General features: G+C 35.7%; 1 protein-coding gene across 1 annotated transcript in view; it reads left to right on the forward strand.

Annotated features, from left to right (window-relative positions):
• LOC140150021 (germinal-center associated nuclear protein-like) overlaps window positions 1-19,974 on the forward strand; it is a 177,576-nt gene that overhangs the window by 52,104 nt on the left and 105,498 nt on the right. The gene's annotated exons all lie outside the window — the stretch shown is intronic.

Here is a 19,974-nt window from a genome sequence, read left to right on the forward strand (position 1 = left end):
ATTTCTTTGCTATATTGAAGTTCTAGCAACACTGTAGCCATGCCGGTATTCCTATTAAACCCAGGGATATCGATCCACAATGCTAGTATTAGCCTTAGATTTCACTCGTTGATTTTGAAAAATGGTCAGCCGGCAGTTAAAATAGTGAAATGAAAACGCAAATTCTGACAAAACTATGATATATCGCTCACGGTGATGTGCGTTAGAAAGTTGGGAAAAATCCTTCATTAGCGAACTATCTTACTTTGAAAAGCTAAAAGGTTGATCCAAAAAAAGGCTTGCGGACAGAGTTTAAGCCTATCAAAATCGAAAATCTTACACTAAATGACTAAATTTCACGCCTAAGTTTAACACTAGAATTTAAAAAAAAAATACAGTATCAAGCACTACAATTTTTCCTGACATTTACTGAAAAAATGAAAATGATTGCTTTTCATTTGGCCGAGAAAATTAATTTTACATCGAAAAGGTGTAACTAAAAATTTAGCTCATTTCAACACCAAATTCGATCGTTTGTATTGCCTCATTAAATGACTGAGTGAGCCTTGCCAAACAAAAGAATCGGTTGTGCAGGCTGCTAACTGTAATGAACATTAAAAAATATGAATGTCTTTAGTGACTTGTAAGATATTTAATGGCAGCTGCAGTGACTAAATTAATGACAGTTTCAGGCAGAGTTTAAAATTCATGCAAACCCCCCGTGAATTACAAATACTTCCGAGGGCCTGAAAAAAAATGACGAAATTTTTACAAGTCCAAAAGTGTGTGTGTCCTCGGTGTTGATTATCGTGGATGGTGTACAGGCCACAATGGGAGTGACACCCCCGGGGCTCCAACTTAGTTTCGGGGGGAAGGGGATCGAGTAAGCAAGTACATAACACGAGCTATGAAATGTACATGTATCATGTAGTTCCAGCCTCATGTTCATTTCACAGGAATGTGATCTTTAAAACATCAACTGTCCCAACAATTTTCATTTTGGGTTATTTTACTTATAAATCATATATATATGTACGGTATATAATATTATAATTATACATGAATATTGATCTCCTTAGAGGTGTTGATCAGACTACTTAATTATAAAATACAAATTGTCATATTCAACTTAATTAGCACCCCTTGTCTTACTTGTATCTGTTCAATTGCCCTATTTCATTATATAGTTGCAAATTTTAGCTGTGACAGTTTGTCATGGGGTGGTATTATTAATTAGTGTTTTATGTACAACATTGTTTTGCATGAAAAATGAGCAGTTTACAATTTACTTCTCGCAGAACTCATATAATTATTATAACTTACTAAAATAGGATAATTATCAAGTGCCCCTTCAGATGACTTACTGATTAAAAAATCCAACCAGCTCCTCGAACATTATGCATCCTGATGGTTCCTGATCGTCTTCACTCTACACTTTCTGCACCAGCACTGGCTTTAGCATCCACGACACAGTCATCCTAGTAGTATAGCTTCCAGTTTTTTAAGGTTTTAGGATTAAGCCTCCAAGAATCAAGCACTCTAGCCCCTGGGTACTAATATTAGATTGAATGGTAAGTATAAACAAAAATAATTAAATACCTGATGACATATCAAAATGTTTAATATAATTATGGTATAAAATTCATGTTACATATACATGTAAGGTAAATTACGTAATTCTTGGCCAAACTCGAACAATCGGAATACTAGTGCCTTCACGATAAACACACATGCACATAGCTCAGTACAAAAGAAATCATGCACATGCCTTACATTGCGTACATGCTTAGTACGCTACATGGATGCAACAGGTATGTTAATAGAGCTTGGCCAAGAATTACTTAATTTCCCTATAGCATACTTGAACAATTTGTTCTGTTATGACTGAGATAAATCAGAATCATTTCACTTCAAAAAGGGCACAACCTTAATGCAGATTGCAATTATCCCATAACAGCTCCTCATTACACATGGGTGGGGTGAGGCAATTGAGGTGAAGCGTCTTGTCCAAGAATGCAACACGCTGACGCTGCAGGGACTTGAACCCCTACCTTACAATTATGAGTCAAAGCCTTTACCGCTGTGCCACCGTAATTACACAAAATATCTTGTATACTACAAAAAGTATGCAGTGCATGACTCAAAACAGGCAAATTTAAGAACACCCTGTCCCTGACAAGTGGTCCACAAGGAAGACATCAGACAAAGAGAACAGACGGGAGAGCAACACCATAGTCAAAGTTGTGCACTAACATAAAAGTAAGAAGCAATATGTAGTACTAAGCATCAATCAAATTGATCTTATAAAAGCAACAATTAGCATATACAAATATAATTAAAATATAGCATATTTCCATAGCCTGATCAAATAACAATTACATATAACAACAATCAAGATGGATAACCTGTAAGATCTAATCAAACTTATGACTTAAACTAAAAACTACCATAAAGCAATATACAAGGCATCATGGAAAAATACAAATAGCTTATTACCCTAAGCACTAAAATTCAGGAAAAGACCAAAACAATGTTTTCAGCTTTTTCTGTGTTTGTTGTTGTTTTGAACAGTATAAAAAATATCACTTGTAAACTACAGCACATTTCCATAACTTGAACACATATAACAATTACATAACATCAAACAGCTAGCTGACCCTAAAGAAAAATTCAAATAGCTTACCCTGAGCACTAAAATTCAAGAAAAGACCAAAACAATGTTTTAAAAGCTTTTTCTGTTATTGTTGTTGTTGCTGTTATTGTTGTTTTGAACAGTATAAAAAATATCACTTGTAAACTATAGCACATTTACATAACTTGAATACATTATAACAATTACATAACATCAAACAGACCCTAAAGAAAAATTCATGAAGAGACCAAAAGTATGTTTTAAGCTTCTTTAAATAAATTTTTTTTTTTAAAAGTATAATAAATATTTTATATATACTATAGCATATTTCAATAACTTGAAAACACATGTAACAATGACATATAACATCAACAATCAAGATGTTTTTTTTTAAACTTATAGATTGAGATTTACAGCTGTGAATAAAGAAATGATTTTCATAGAATTCTGTGTACTATAGTAATTTTAGTAATGAAAACAAATTGTAATCAATATAATACAAAAATATAATGAAAAATATTAAACTGAGAAGACATCATTATCACACAAAAAAAGCATAATACAACAGCAAGTGAGTTTTATGGAAAGAAAGTTACACACAAAAAATCGTAATTAATATTAGATACTGCTAGATTCAGAAATGTACAATGCATGGAATTACTAAAAGCATGGAAATCATATCACAAATTACCGGTATTCGTCCGAGTATAGTCCCACATTCGAGTATAGTCCCACCTCCCATTTTTTTTTTTTTTTTTTTTTTTTTTTTTTAAGTTTTTTTTTTTTTTTTTTTTTTTTGGTTTTGGAGTGTCCCTGGACCTAGACCTAGATGCTAGGATCATTCATGGTTGACCTAAAAAAAAAAAAAAAAAAAAAATTTCAAGATGTTTTGTGTTTTTAATATGAAAATTGATCATTTGTATTTTTTTTAATTCGAGTATAATCCCACCCCCCAATTGTGAAAAATGTTCACCTAAAAAACGGGTGGGACTATACTCGGACCAATACGGTACTTCACATTTAGGGGATGACACTCGACTCAACGGTCAAATATTTTGACCAAGTTGGAAAATGCCATCTTTACATTTTTCATCATTAGTATTTTGTAGATGTAATAATACTAATATGTATAAACAAACATTATCATAGAATAGAAAGAATATTGATATACTCCCGTGTTTCAATGTCTTTACGCATAACAATTGTTGAATTTTTAGCAAATAATACTAACTTGAAACCTATTTATTTACTTCAATATCATAAATACCTTTAATCAGTTTTAATCAACTTTTCAAAATCAAAACATTGCTGAAAAATAACAAAACAAACTTTTTTATGATCTCATGAAAAACCTGTACAAAATTCCCATAGGAAAAGTGGGGGCACTGTGCTTAATTAGCTAATTATGACGTCAGTATGACGACCACCATAACAACAGATGACGCCCGGGGTATTTGAACTCTTTTTTAAAACATGTGATGCATAACAAATGATAAGGTTATGAATTGTGATACTAGAGGAATAAAGGTATCCCCCGATTACAACGGATTAGTAATTGTTATGCGATTATGTTATTTGCCACAATCCAAAAGAGATAACTTCCATACAGTTAATATTGTGCAGCCTCACTACAGGGATTTCCTATCTAGCAGTGCATTATAGTTTAATTTCGACTACCAAAATTGTTCAGTTTCAACATCGGATCAGGCTCAAAATGTCAAAAATTACCGATCACTATAAGGTAACGATAGAAGCATATCATAGTGAAGGAAAATCTAACCGTGAAATTGCAAGATTATTGAATATTGACGAGGGATCTGTTCGATATAGTTTGAGAAAAAAGGACATTCATGGCTCAATGGACAATCGCCCGAAATCTGGACGGCCGGAAAAAAAAACCAACACCAAGATAATAATAACAACCGAACCCTAAAACGTTTGTATCAAACATTGTTGATGATCACCAGCAGTGCAGTCGGGATAACTGCAAGTTGATCATGATAACTTTGTGATAGCAACAGGGTATTGACGTCATAAATGAGCTTCATTAAACAGCGCCGCCACTTTTTTCAATGGAATTTTACTGTGTAATTTACCGAAAAATAAGGATATTTTTTCTTGCTTTATTTTTGTAATAAATGATGGTACCAGGTTATTGATTAAAGGGTTTATATTTTAGTGACAGTTAGGTTTGATACGTTTTCCATTTGTAGTATCATTATAATTTAACATTTTCTGTGGTTATGGGGGTGCGGAAAGACATTTCAATGCGGGAGTACAAATAATGCCCATAGGCTGATACGTATAAATACACTATATACATAATCATTGCACCCCTGTTATAATAAGGGACATTATACTAGTTTAGTAGGTGTATGCAGGGGTGTATGGCTTTCTCTGATGATGATAATAATTTATTATAATATTGTAAAAGCTTTTATTGTTGGTATATAATTAATTCTCAGATAAATGTGTACGTGCCACGTGTTGTGTCAATGCATGTGCGTACTTCACAAAAGCTCTATCTTAGCGACTGGATGCTTAGCAACAACATAACGTAGCAGGATTTGTTAATTTTTTCCCAGTAGTGCATAGTTCACAAAGTCGTACGCTTGTGAGACGCACTTCAAGTGATGCTTTCAAATGTACATGTCCGAGAATTAAAGCAATAATGTGTGATTTGCATAAAGAATAGAATCTAATAGATTCTTATTTAAATGTTTGTTTTCACTGATCACATAATCCCCTTTTAATTTCGAGCCAACTAAATGAGGTATAACGAAGAAAATTGCGATTTCATTCCAGCGCCAACAATGCATGTACTATGCTCGCCGATCGTATTGCATGTAACTACACGGGGCATCGCGCTCGACGTGTGTACATATCAAGCCGACATCCACGGTACATGTTAGCAAGTACTCGATCGTTGAACTCTGAATAAAACCGGGTCGACCCGGTTTTAATACAAAAATATCAATTTTACTGTTATTAAAGCACTTCAGACTTAGTCTTTTACGTGGTATTTTAGTATACCATGGGCAGTATAATTATGCAAAAAGTAGAAATCCAAGTAAAATTGAGGGCGTCGCTGTGAAGCAAATCACACATTATGGCTTTAACTACAGGAACTATAATGCTTTATTTATTACAACTTTCTTTCTGAACCCTTGTGGCAAAATCAGGGCACATTGTTTAGTTTGAAGTCTACTGTGAAGCCATTTACAAGCATTTGGTGCTAGCTATCCTCAGCATTGCTGGAATGAAGATGAAACAATTAAGTATGCAATACTATCAAAAATACACTTTGAAATAAAAGAGGTTGTGGCATGGCTATTGAAAAGACACTTGGCTTAACGTAATTAAAAGGGACATATCCAAACCAGCCAAAACTGGTAACATAATCGATATCCCTACGTATACTACAGGAAAAATAAATCAAAGAATCCATACAATTTTGTTACAGAAATGTAAAATCAAAAAAATCCTTAAAATTACATATTTATACCATATATATATACAAAATTCAGTTTTCAATAAACTTTTTACTGGAACTTAATGTAATGAAAGTTATCTGATAAATAAAAATAAAAAACTTTATATGTTATTATGAAAAAGTAATACCTCTTGCAATAATTTTGAAAGGGAAACAAATTAGCTGGGGACATACGTGTAAACATTTAGCATGTCCCAAGAAATGAGCACTAGTACCAAATGATTCTGTACAAAAAAGAATAAGTTGCAAATTTCTTGGGGTTCATTCTTTTCGAGGCAATGTATATGCATACACGAAAAAAATAATATCTCCAACTGGTAGTTGAAACAGCTGGGGGCATACATGTAAACAAGAAATAAGCAGCAAAAGTAGTTCCAACACAAAAATCAGCATTATAATTAATTTAAACATTGAAATTAATAAAAATGAGCTGCTGAAAAATGACGTCAAATATGTCGGCCGATTTCTTGGCTACCGCTTTTTTTAAGACATAATATATAAATATACATGAAAAAAGTAATATCTCCAACTGATATGAATGAATTAATATGCAATTTGCAAACGTTATGTACTATTGTTAGTTTGCCCAAATCATCCAAGAAGAAAAGGCTTGGATAGATATCTTCTTTTAAGAAAGAAAATATCTGTCCAAGCTTCAATTTTAAATAAACACCATTTCTGTGCTTTAATAATTAACTCAACTAATAATTTATAAACTCAAAGTAAATCTAAGTGTACAATTCCCACACTATTGTGTGTTTGGTAATATAAAGTCAAAGTAAATATAAGTGTACAATTCCCACACTATTGTGTGTTTGGTAATATAAAGTCAAAGTAAATATAAGTGTACAATTCCCACACTATTGTGTGTTTGGTAATATAAACTCAAAGTAAATATAAGTGTACAATTCCTACCTTTGTGTGTTTGGTAATATAAAGTCAAAGTAAATATAAGTGTACAATTCCCACACTATTGTGTGTTTGGTAATATAAACTCAAAGTAAATATAAGTGTACAATTCCTACCTTTGTGTGTTTGGTAATATAAAGTCAAAGTAAATATAAGTGTACAATTCCCACCTTTGTGTGTTTGGTAATATAAACTCACAAGTAAATCTAAGTGTACAATTCCCACACTATTGTGTGTTTGGTAATATAAACTCAAAGTAAATATAAGTGTACAATTCCTACCTTTGTGTGTTTGGTAATATAAACTCAAAGTAAATATAAGTGTACAATTCCTACCTTTGTGTGTTTGGTAATATAAACTCACAAGTAAATCTAAGTGTACAATTCCCACACTATTGTGTGTTTGGTAATATAAAGTCAAAGTAAATATAAGTGTACAATTCCCACACTAGTGTGTGTTTGGTAATATAAACTCAAAGTAAATATAAGTGTACAATTCCTACCTTTGTGTGTTTGGTAATATAAACTCAAAGTAAATATAAGTGTACAATTCCCACCTTTGTGTGTTTGGTAATATAAACTCACAAGTAAATATAAGTGTACAATTCCCACACTAGTGTGTGTTTGGTAATATAAACTCAAAGTAAATATAAGTGTACAATTCCCACCTTTGTGTGTTTGGTAATATAAACTCAAAGTAAATATAAGTGTACAATTCCCACACTATTGTGTGTTTGGCAATATAAAGTCAAAGTAAATCTAATTGCACAACTTCGACACTCTTGTGTGTTGTGGAATTTCTTATAATATATTTACACAATTTCACATACCTAATATTATAACTTTTCCACTTACAATAATTATAATAATAATAATAATACACTGCATTTAGAACGCTATACACAAAAGTACCATAGCGTGTACAAATATCATAAAAAACATAATACATAATACAAAATACATCAGAATAAATATGATTTCAACAGTCTCTTGAAAGAATCAATGGATGGAGCTGATCTGATTGTAATGGGGAGTTCATTCCAGGCTTGGGCAGCAATGATGTGAAATCGCTTTTCACCAAAGGCAGTGATACTTGCTTTGGGAATTGCCAAGCGAGTGGTATCACCCGATGATCTGAGAGGTCGGCCAGGAACATATAGAATGAAACAGTCAGATAAGTACACTGGAGCGAGATTATGCATAGATTTGTAAACATATAGCAGAAGCTTGAAAGTAATGCGGTTGGAGATGGGGAGCCAGTGCAATTTGACCAGCAGTGAGGCAGCATCAACTCTCCGACCGACAGCAAAGATGGCTCTTGCGGCGGCATTTTGGAGACGCTGAAGTCGACAGATGTCTGTGGCAGATAGATGAGTAAAGAGAGCATTACAGTAGTCAAGCCTTGATGTTATTAAGGCTCGTGCAACATGATGACAGGTGTTAAAGTCGATGAAACTACGGATGCGCCACAGATTCTTGATCTGAAAATTGATAGTTTGGCGAAGGTGATTTATGTGATTAGTGAATGTCATTGTCTGGTTAATTATATGAGAAATGAAAAAAAAAAAGTGTTAATGCAGCATTAGTGTGTGACCCGTACAGGTATTTTGAATACATTTAAAAATTTCACCTTGGCAACTGTTGCCAACATTTATATTATAGTGTCAAAGTGCTTTTAAGATGAAGCACAAATTTGTACTTCATACTTTTTCCACATTAATATTTTCAAACGATACTTATCACCAGAAGAGATTTTATCTATTCCAGCTCCCGTGATACCTTGTGCATATTGTTCTGGGTATAGGATATGTTCACCGGATTTTTCAAAGTAAAATGCAAATAGTACCCATTACAATACATTCAAAGGAAATTAATGAGGTGTTACCAGAGCTGGAACAGATACATTTAGTAGTATCATTATAACATTCAATAAAATATAGGAGTGGTTCTCATTCTTTTTTATTTATTGTCAATTCCAACTCCCAGAATTTTGTGAACGAAGATATCTGGGTGATTTTTTTGTTTATCTACTCTACTTTTTTATTCCTTCTTTCTTTGCCGATATCCTAAAATCACTTAGAGGGTTAGAGTTAACATACATTAACCCTAACCGAACCAAACTTAAAAAAACCTCAATTCACAAAGCATCTGCAAGTGCGGGATATCCCATGTGATGCAATTGTGTCATTGTGCGAACTGTCATATGGGCACGGAGAGCTTTGCCAGCCAAGGTAGACCCCCCTAGCACATGCCTGGCACCCGAGGGGTCCCTGCAAACCGCACCTGAGAAAAAAGTTGTCTTTCTTTCTCCCTTCCTTCATTCCTTCCCCCTTGCCAAAATATGCCTGGGCATTAGGATTAAGTAGCACAGCATAAATTAGTTAATACAAACAACACCTAATAAGTCAGGACAAGGTAAGTGCTATGATCAGATCAGACCTCCAATTCACTACTTGCATGGTTCCGCCATTATGCACAATGTAAGAGGAGAGCCTCACAGAATAGTTGACTGCAGATCCGTTGGATAACGCTTTTTAATGTGAAATGAACTTTGCTGCTTGGATGATTGTCACGATAAGGTTAGCATTTATTCCGTATTGAAAAGCGTGTTCCGACGGATCTGCACTCGACCGGCCTCTCAAACTGGCAGCACACATGAATGAGAATCGAACCAGTCATATTACATTGTGTGTAAAGTTATGTAATTATTCCTTTCATATGATGTCAGTTCGAGGCTCTCCTTGCACATAATACATGATGGTGGAACCGTGCAAATAGTGAATAAACCATTGTTGCATTGCAATTTGGACTCCAAATTTGCAATATACTTTCTAAGTGGGGTACAACATTTTAGAAGTTTTTAAACGATAAGCATTCAATTGCACCCCATACTGCCATTTTCAAATGATATTACATCTCAACTTCAAAAGTAGAGTGGAATTTGGAGAGATGTAACTTCGGAAAGTTCTTAACAGACCTGTCTATGATGGTAGCACCAGTCAAGTTCTGATATTGTGTATATACGAGGTTTGAACAGGCAAATGAAATGCAACCAATATGCAATCTAGATCAGTGGCATGGCCAGGTTTTTGGAACCTGTGAGGGTGGGGGGCACAAACTTGTTAATGTACATAATAATATATATATATATATGTGACACGATCAAGGGAAATGAGTCGAATGTCGCTAATATTGATTTTGAGATATTAGCAAAGAAAGTGTTAAGATTCTTTTGTTTTATATTGTTTTCAGCGATTGATAAATTGAGGTAACTTTTTGGTAATATAAACTCAAAGTAAATATGCACCCCATACTGCCATTTTCAAATGATATTACATCTCAACTTCAAAAGTAGAGTGGAATTTGGAGAGATGTAACTTCGGAAAGTTCTTAACAGACCTGTCTATGATGGTAGCACCAGTCAAGTTCTGATATTGTGTATATACGAGGTTTGAACAGGCAAATGAAATGCAACCAATATGCAATCTAGATCAGTGGCATGGCCAGGTTTTTGGAACCTGTGAGGGTGGGGGGGGGCAACAAACTTGTTAAAGGTGAACCTGATTGAAAATAAAGTTATATATCAATGGAAAGCTTATGATATCAGGATATTAAAAATAATTTTTTCCGATTTTTTTTGATGGCCAATAAAGCTGAAAAATTAAAAAAATTAATGAATTTTTGGTCTTTTTAAGGCGCCCAAAAAGCACCCAAATCAATCGTCTTTGACCTTGAGAATGCTTGTGACGTAAGCTCAGGGTTCGTGAGTCACGTGATCCTACTCGGAAACATGTAAACAAGACTTGCTTCCTGTACTTTGCAAGCTGCCCGGCAAGTCTGATTTTCACAATAAAGCTTGAAATGAGAAGAATCTTCAAGTTGCTGATTCCTTCTATATATATTAGAAATAATAGAATTATTGTCAACACGAAAATGTTCCGTAAATTTTTGACAAAATCAGTCATAACTGGCTGGGTATAACTGGGTAATTGAGTTTGAATTTCGCGCTGGGATCATTTACAGTATACCGTTCATGTCATGGACTGAATAAACATGATCGAATAACAAATTAAATAACTTGTTTGTGACATTCCCTATTCTTGATTCATTTAAAAATATCGCTTGTAGTAATCAAAAATTAATTAAAAACCGCCGATTTCATCAAATCCAGCCCATAAAGGTTTTCATATTATAGCGCATTGCGGTAATACATTCTCCGGTACATTCTTTCCACACAATCACGATTGAAAGAAACAGATACTTTATTATAAAATAAATACAATTTAGGCTTAGTAGACCGGTATTTGATGGAATTCTGAAATCTGAATAAAATTAAAATATTGTCACTTATGTCACGATTCTTTTAATGATACTACCATCAGTGTACTGAAAAAGTGAAACATTCATGTTTTATGGATTACCGAACACGATGCGTAAATTGCTGCTTTTATGCTGAAGAAATTACAGGCAGCTGCGCCGATCAAGGTGGGCAAACACAGCGACTCGCTTTGTCTCTCCGGTAGCACAAGTTCAACGTGTTTCAGCAGATTTGATCAATCGTTCCCTTATATTTGGAACATCTACAGGAATAAATTTTGCTGATGAAGTAGCAATAAGTTGGAAATATCAGAATGTGAATATCAAATCGGTCATTTTGTCTGCAAGTACAGTACGTGCAGTCGCGGATACGGAACACTTTCGGCGACTGAGTGAGTTCACCCGCCCGCACGGTATGTATCTACGAGTTCGCCTATCATACATGACCGGTTGTAAAGTTAAGAAATAATTAAAAATCCTGTACATGTACTTTATTCTATTCCTTCATTTTCTCATTGTGATAAGTTCATCTCAACTTGGTGTGACGATCTGAACTGGTAGCACTAGCAGTTATTTTTGCAATCTGTTTTCATTCCGGTTCTTCGGCTGAATCTTCGCTCTTCGTGCTTTACTGTAATATTCCCTGCATATCGTGGATGGCTTGGCCTATCCCAAATCACCCGGCCAGCACTTTTCCCATTTTTTAATCCACACACTTTATTCAGGAACTTCAATCTTGATTTTATCATGATGTTTCCTTCATGTTATTCTTATTTTATTGAAGATATTTTTCATGTAAAGTATTAAGTTGGCAATGACTGAGTTCGTGCATTGGCCCGATGCATGCCACAGTAATGCATGGACATTGTGTTTACACTCAAACCCGGAAGTAACTGTGTGTCCCCGTGTTGACGTCATCATCGAAAGCGCCCAATTTGAACGATTTCGTTTTGTAATTTAGGGGGGGTGCCAATATCCAATCTTTGCATGGAGATTATGTCTATCCTGGTGCGTTAGGCAAATAAAAAATATTCTTTTCTGCTTCCTGGCATCATAAGCTTTCCATTGATATATAACTTTATTTTCAATGAGGTTCACCTTTAATGTACATAATATATATATATATATGTGACACGATCAAGGGAAATGAGTCGGATGTCGCTAATATTGATTTTGAGATATTAGCAAAGAAAGTGTTAAGATTCTTTTGTTTTATATTGTTTTCAGCGATTGATACATTGAGGTAACTTCGCAAAGAAAAGTCGTATCAACATGGGGTTTTCAGTTTCCGAAAGCTTTAAAATGTCTTCTTTAGAAACCTATGTAAAACTCATTTTCGAACAGGGTTGACATGTGACTCATTCCCCTTGATCATGTCACATATATGTATCAACAGAATATTTTTGCCAACAGAAATTAGAAATTGTGAAGATAAAAAAAAAATACAAAAATTATTCAACACACATATCATTTATATACCAGTATCATTCAATGAATGACAATGTAAACTAGAAGGCTATATATTTGTACACAAATACGGCTATACCCGCATGTTATCGGTGTACCCAAACTTACAGTCCTTATTTGCTGAGGACTTAAAATAAAGAAATTGTAAAAAGTCGCCCAATTGGGTGGAAAATGTGTAAAAATTGAAAGTCCAAGTCACAAGCTTTAATTTAATGCAGGTTGCACTCTCGTAGCACTTTTAAAGAACTTGTAAAAAGTCCCCTGCCAGGGGAGTTGTCTCTCCATAGATTGCTGTTGTCAGTCTCTCTTATTCACAGTGAGGCTATGCAATATGATTAGGGAAAACTATTCCAGAGGGAGTATGTAAATTAAATGGAACAGCCATTTTAGAGGGAGTATGTAAATTAAACGGAACAGCCTATTTTGGGACCATTTCAGAGGGAGTATGTAAATTAAATAGAACAGCCAATGGGTATGTAATTTAACTGGAACAGCCTTAACGCTTCACGCTGGTATTTCCAATTATTATATTAATAATTATAATACGGATATGTCTGTTTAGTCCAACGTGTGTACGGTGGGGAGGGGGTATGTGGGTGTTAATAACAATATAATTCTCAGGTGCTACTGTGTACAAATTATGAGCCCGGAAGCTGCTTCATTTGATGAGAAACGGTCGGCCCTTTGTTTTAACATTTGGGGCCATGGGGCCCATAATATTTGACTTATGAGACCCATGGACATATGTTGAAGTTTAATTCTCTAGTGCTATCAGTAGACTCAAGCTGGGCACTGTAGCTGCTTTATTTACTGAGTAACGGCCGGCCCTATGTTTTAGCGTTTGGGGCCCTGGGCCCATATAATGTAATATATGGGGCTCACATGTACATATATCAATGTGATTTTCAGGTGCAATCTGTGTACTAACTCTGAGCCCTAAAGCTGCTTTATTTACAGAGTAACGACCGGCCCTATGTTTTAGCGTTTGGGGCCAAGGGGCCCATATTATGTGACATATGGGGTGCATATATACATATGACAATATAATACTGAAAACCTATCTGTGTACCAAATCTGAGCCCTGCAGCTACTTTATTTGCTGAGAAACGGCCGGCCCTTTGTTTTAACATTTGGGCCCCTGGGGCCTCTAGCCTTGTACATCTGGGGCCAAAATGGGCAAAAGGCACATATACAATTTAGGGCTTATACATGTGCAACATATGAGCCCTAGTGCCCTTGTAGCTTTAGAGCTAGGCTTGTCAATCTGTTGCCCCATATTTTTTAACATTTGGGGCCCTGGGGCCCATAATATATAACATATGGGGCTCATGTATACTTGTATTTATAGAGTACCCTGGGGCTATCAGTGTACCAACTCAGGGCCCTGAGGCTGCTTCATCTGATGAGAAATGGCATGGTTTGTGTTTTTTACATTTGGGCCCCTGGGGCCCGTGGACGTTGACCTCTGGGGCCAAGATGGGCAAAAGGCACTTCTGAGTGGGTAGGGCCCATAAGTGTACCACATATGGGCCCCAGGGCCTTTGTAGTTTTAGCGCTAGCCTTGACAGAATGATGTGTTTGATGGAGAAGGAGAAGGAGATGGAGAAGGAGAAGGAGATGAAACCCAAGGATGGCAATATACCCGTCCATGCTTCGCATGCGGGTATAACAGGCAAAAGGAAAGGATCACATTGCAAATTGGGCAAAATGAGTGTACAACTGCAACCAGTAGTACACACAAAATTGTTGACCCCAATTTTTTTCACCAGGGATCGTTGTATACCGATGGCCTAACATGTACCGATGGTCCATGATAAGTGGGGGCACCCACCCCCGACCCCCACTGGCTACATACGCCACTGATCTAGACACATTAACCCTCAGATATTCTTTAGAGGTGATATACTCCTAATAAAAGTACCAGTTGTGTATCTGGTCAAGCTATCAGTACATACTGGGACTCGATCTGAGATCTTGCCTCAGAGCAGAACTCAAGTGGGGTCATGTTGAGGTTCATTAAGAAGCAATGGTTGTAGGGGACAGAAAGGATTTGTACACATCTTTGTCTGTATGGGGCTGTGGTGTACAGCCATTCCGTGTTGACCAGGAGTTTGATTGTGAATAGGTTGGGTATTATTTAGATCATGAAATGAGTCTTGCATATTTGGATTTTGGTTGATGCTAGGTGCAATATGCTGATTACAACAAGCATGATATGAAAGTGTATTAGCAAATGGATAACTCTGTCGATTGAGTGCAGGGATGTTTAGTGGCTGGCTTAGCGAACGAGTGCGCATGTTGTCAGCTCCTCTTGTGGTGGGCATTGAGGTGGAATGCGTAAATGGTGGTCTTTGACAGTGAAAAGGCAATTCCGTGGCAGTAATGTACCCAGAGTTTGGCTGTGATGTGGTGGTTGGTCTTTCTTGAGGTGGTGTTGGTAGCGAACGCTGTTGTGATGATGGCTGCAGGCTTGGGGAAACTTTCTCGTAGGTGTCATCTTCTTCTACCTCGACCCCCTCAACATTCTCCTCATCATGAGTGTGGGGGTTCATTGTTAAATGGATTTCAGGATTATTGGAAGGTATAGGTTTGTGTTGGTTTGGTTCAGTTTGGTCATCACTTTTAGTGCCACGATCCCAACAAAAGTAAACTAAACATGTCGCAACAATAATGGCGCAAGCTACAATCAAACCAATCCCTATGAACGGAAGTATGGTTTGGTCACTTTTGGTAACCTTGTTTTGGTCAAGATGGGAGTACTTTTCTTCCTGTGCCGTTTCGTTATTATCAGTAAATTTACCACCATCTTCGGTTAATATACTACCCAGTGCAGCCTTGTTTGAAATTCACTAGAAAAATTACTCCATACAGAACTTCCATAATCAAATTGAGGCATAACAAGTGCATTTGATAACATAACAATGGTTTGACGAGGCAGGAAGTATTTAACACGCCTAATGACACCAATTTTTTTAGAAACATTTTTACATAAACAATCTACATGAGCTGACCAAGAAAGTTTAGAATCAAGTTTTACTCCAAGATATTTAAACTCATGAACTTGTTCTATAATAAAACTATCCTCATATGTTAGATTTATATCATTAAACTTTTCAAGCATGTGGTTGGTACCAAAGATCATAAACTTGGTCTTATCAACATTTAAAGTAAGTTTGTTTGCGTGAAACCAATTTGCTACACTGTGAAGACTTGACTCTAGTTTAGCTTGCATTTCCAAAACATTCTTTCCTTTACACATTAAACTTGTATCATCTGCATACATAATGGTTTTACAGTTAACAGCATTAGGCATACAATTTACAAATATAATAAATAACAAAGGACCCAAGATTGATCCTTGCGGAATTCCAATATTTACATTTTCAAAATCAGATAAAGAAGAATTTACACTAACTGTTTGAGATCTTTCATACAAATATGATTTAAACCACAGAAGCTCTCTGCCTTGAACACCATATTTTTCAAGTTTTTTAAGTATTTCATGGTTGACCGTGTCAAAAGCTTTCTTTAAATCAATACATATAACACCAGTAGCAAATCCACTATCCATGTTCTTAAGAATAAAATCTTCTACATTAAGTAAAGTTGTGGTAGTTGAATGGTTGGACGGAAACCAGATTGATCTTCAGAGAGAAGACCTGCATTAGTCATAAACATATACAATTGATCATGAATGGCCCTCTCAATAATTTTGGAAACAATTGGAAGAACAGAAATGGGCCTATAATTTCCAACATCAGTTTTATCACCTGATTTATAGATTGGTGTTACTTTTGCTTTTTTCCATAGATCGGGAAAATAGACTTACTTAAAGATATATTACAAATATATGCAAGACAATTTGAAATGTAAGGTCCAGCTAATTTGAGCAGCTTGACATTAAATTCATCTGGACCAGTTGATTTATCAATCTTCATATTGCGTATCTGATCAAAAACAAACTCAGGACTAATTTCCTGGAATTTAAATGTAGATGATGAATTACATTGTTGAGAGCAAATAGAATTACATGTACAATTTACATTTGCATTTGTATCAAATTTGTTTCCAAGTTCATTACCAATTGATGTAAAATACTTGTTAAATGTGTCTGCTGTATACTTAGCATTTGGAACATCATTATTAGAATTAATGTCAGGCACAGTGGATGATTTACTGCTTGGAATAATTTTCTTAATACTTTTCCACAGTTTTTTACTATCACGAACATGTTGGAACATCTTGCAGGGGTCAGGTCAAAGGTCACCTGGGGCTAAATATTAGAACTACATTTTTATGCCTCCACCGCGAGGCATACTGTTTTTGCAATGTCCGTGCTTCCGTCCTTCCGTCCGGATGCTGTATCTCGGGCATGGATGGGCGGATTGTCTTCAGATTTTCAGGATAGGTGGGTCATGGTCAAAAACTCTGGCTACTTTTTTTTGGGTGGGGTTCAAGGTCATATACTGAGGTCAAAGGTCATTTGAGGTCAAATTACTAAAACTGTCATATGGGCATGAAACTTGGTGGGTACAGTCAACATTTAGAGCCAAATTTTTGAAGGTCATCCGGGGTCACCCAGGGGTCATCTAAGGTCAAATTACTAAATATTGTCTTATGGGCATGGAACTTGGTGGGTACAGTCAACATTTAGAGTCAATTATTTGGAAGGTCATTTTGGGGTCATCCGGGGTCACCCAGGGGTCGTCTAAGGTCAAATTAATAAAATTGGTTGTATTGGCATGAAACTTGGAAGGTACAGTCGACCATCAACATTTAGAGCAAAATTTTTGGAAGGTCATTTTGGGGTCATCTGAGGTCACTGGGGTCACCCAGGGATCATCTAAGGTCAAATTAATAAAATTGGTTGTATGGGCATGAAACTTGGTGGGTACAGTCAACATTTAGAGCCAAATTTTTGGAAGGTCATTTCAGGGTCATCCGAGGTCACCCAGGGGTCATTTGAGTTCAAATTACTAAAAATTGTCATATGGGCATGAAACTTGGCATGTACAGTCAACATTTAGAGCCAAATTTTTGGATGGTCATTTCGGGGTCATCTAAGGTCAAATTAATCAAATTGGTCGTATGGGCATGGAACTTGGTGGGTATATACAGTCAACAGTTAGAGCCAAATTTTTGGCATGTCATTTTTGAGTCATCCGGGGTCACCCAGGGGTCATCTGAGGTCAAATGACTAAAATGGATTTGTACACATTTAAATCGCCCCATGGTGGAGGCATCCCATTCGACGCCTTGCGTTGAAAACCGGGACGTTTCTAGTTTTGACATCTGTAAGAAGTATGGGCAGGGTTCAGTTTTTTGCCAGTAAAAACCTGTTTTTGCCAGCAAACCAGCAAAAACCTGTTTTTGCCAGTTTTTGTCTGATTTAAACAGGTAAAAATGGAAAAAAACTGACAAAAACTCACATTATCACTCAAATATTAAAAAGTAACACAAAAAGCACATAAGCAGTAGCACACAACTTTTAATGAATCATCAACATATTTTTTTTTGTCTCATCAAGTCCTTAAAATTAAAAAGTTTCAAATTTGATATATGTCACATTTCGATTAAATTCAGCAATGAAAACGCATGCCTTTAATTTCTTAATATGTTATTAATAATTACAAAATCTGGCCTTGTTACACTCTGGAAATTATTTTGTAATTTAATAATTTGTTTTGAGATGAAAAAACGGAATTATAAATCACTTTTTTAGTTTTTGCCATTTTTGCCGGCAAAAACAATTTTTGCCAAGCAGTTAAAGCGGTGTTTTTTCCACCTGTGTCAAAAGCCTGCGAACCCTGAGTATTGGACTCAAACTCGGTGACAAAAAACCTCAGTGTTAGGTCAGGTTAAATGTCATAACTCCAAAACGCCAACACGTCCCAGTTAGGTCTGTGGTCTATAACCACAACTTGCATCTAGTATGACTTGTATTATTTCTAGAAACAAAGTAAACAAATCATTTTTGAAAACAGTCAAACATAATTGATAACCTGTTTTAATCCTAAGCCAAAAGGCGCTACAAACTTTTTCCTGTTTACAGCCTTCTGATTGGCTAGGACATTATGACTTATAATCACACCTATTTAGCATACAATAGGAAGTCCACCTTAATTACTCCAACTACATGTACTACCATAGGCAAGGTTGCCAGTTTATTGTACACCTGAGTTGATTCATTATTCAATTGTTTACATCCAAGTTCATTGTAGAAAGTTTGAAAAGCTATTCCTAGGTCAAAGTACAGTGATATGAGTGGTTATGTCCAAGTCAATTACCTAGCTGGGGGTTTACACCCCCAGCTAGGTATTGTAATCGTTCGGGTTCTTCCGCTGGCAACAAACCACTGTAATCTTCCCGTTTTCTTCCGCTGGCAACAAAGTGAAAATGCACATGTTTTTTTTTTTTTGTTACCCTTTGAGTATGAAACCCTGACTTGATGCTATGTAAGAATTATTTGACTAGTGAAGATATGGTTTGGTCTTTTTGAATCATTGTTTTTCTAAAGGAATGAATGTGTTTGTTAGTTTGTTACTGTAATTTGTTATTTAACCTAAGGCACTTAATTAGTTGAAAAGGTAATTAATGACCTGTTGTTTCTGCAAGCCCAGGAATATATGTGTGGGAGGATTGATGGCTAATATGATTTTGGATGTAGTTAGTTGGAATTGAAAGGTTGTTGCAGAAAACTTGGATAATAGTGACAGTAGTTTGTGTAGGAAGCAATAGTTGAAATAATGGCATATGGGCACATGAACAAAGTGAATAACTTTAGGTGATTGCAAAGCCAAAGGTTTTCTTTAAGGTTGAATGTCAATGCAGTGGAAATAAGCAGTAATGGCATATTTATATAGGTTTTTTAATAGAAATTTGATTTTTGATATGAACCATGCAGGTGTGTTAAAGGCACTCCTTAACAGTAATTGTAGTATAAATTTATGGGTTTAATATTATGTTTACTATTAAAAGTACTAGTATTAGGCTCTGGCTTATCTTTTGATTTTGATTTTGCACCCGTATTTTACAGACTTTGGTGGTATGTTTGGAAACAGGGGATTAATGAGCCAGGCTTTAAAATGTTTAGCATTTATTTCTGTATGGTTATATGTCCGACCTCTTTCTTTGTATTAATGAAAGTGTTCTCTGGCCTCTTTCTTTGTAATGAATGT

Source organism: Amphiura filiformis, chromosome 4, assembly GCF_039555335.1.
Source record: "Amphiura filiformis chromosome 4, Afil_fr2py, whole genome shotgun sequence".
NCBI lineage: Eukaryota > Metazoa > Echinodermata > Ophiuroidea > Amphilepidida > Amphiuridae > Amphiura > Amphiura filiformis.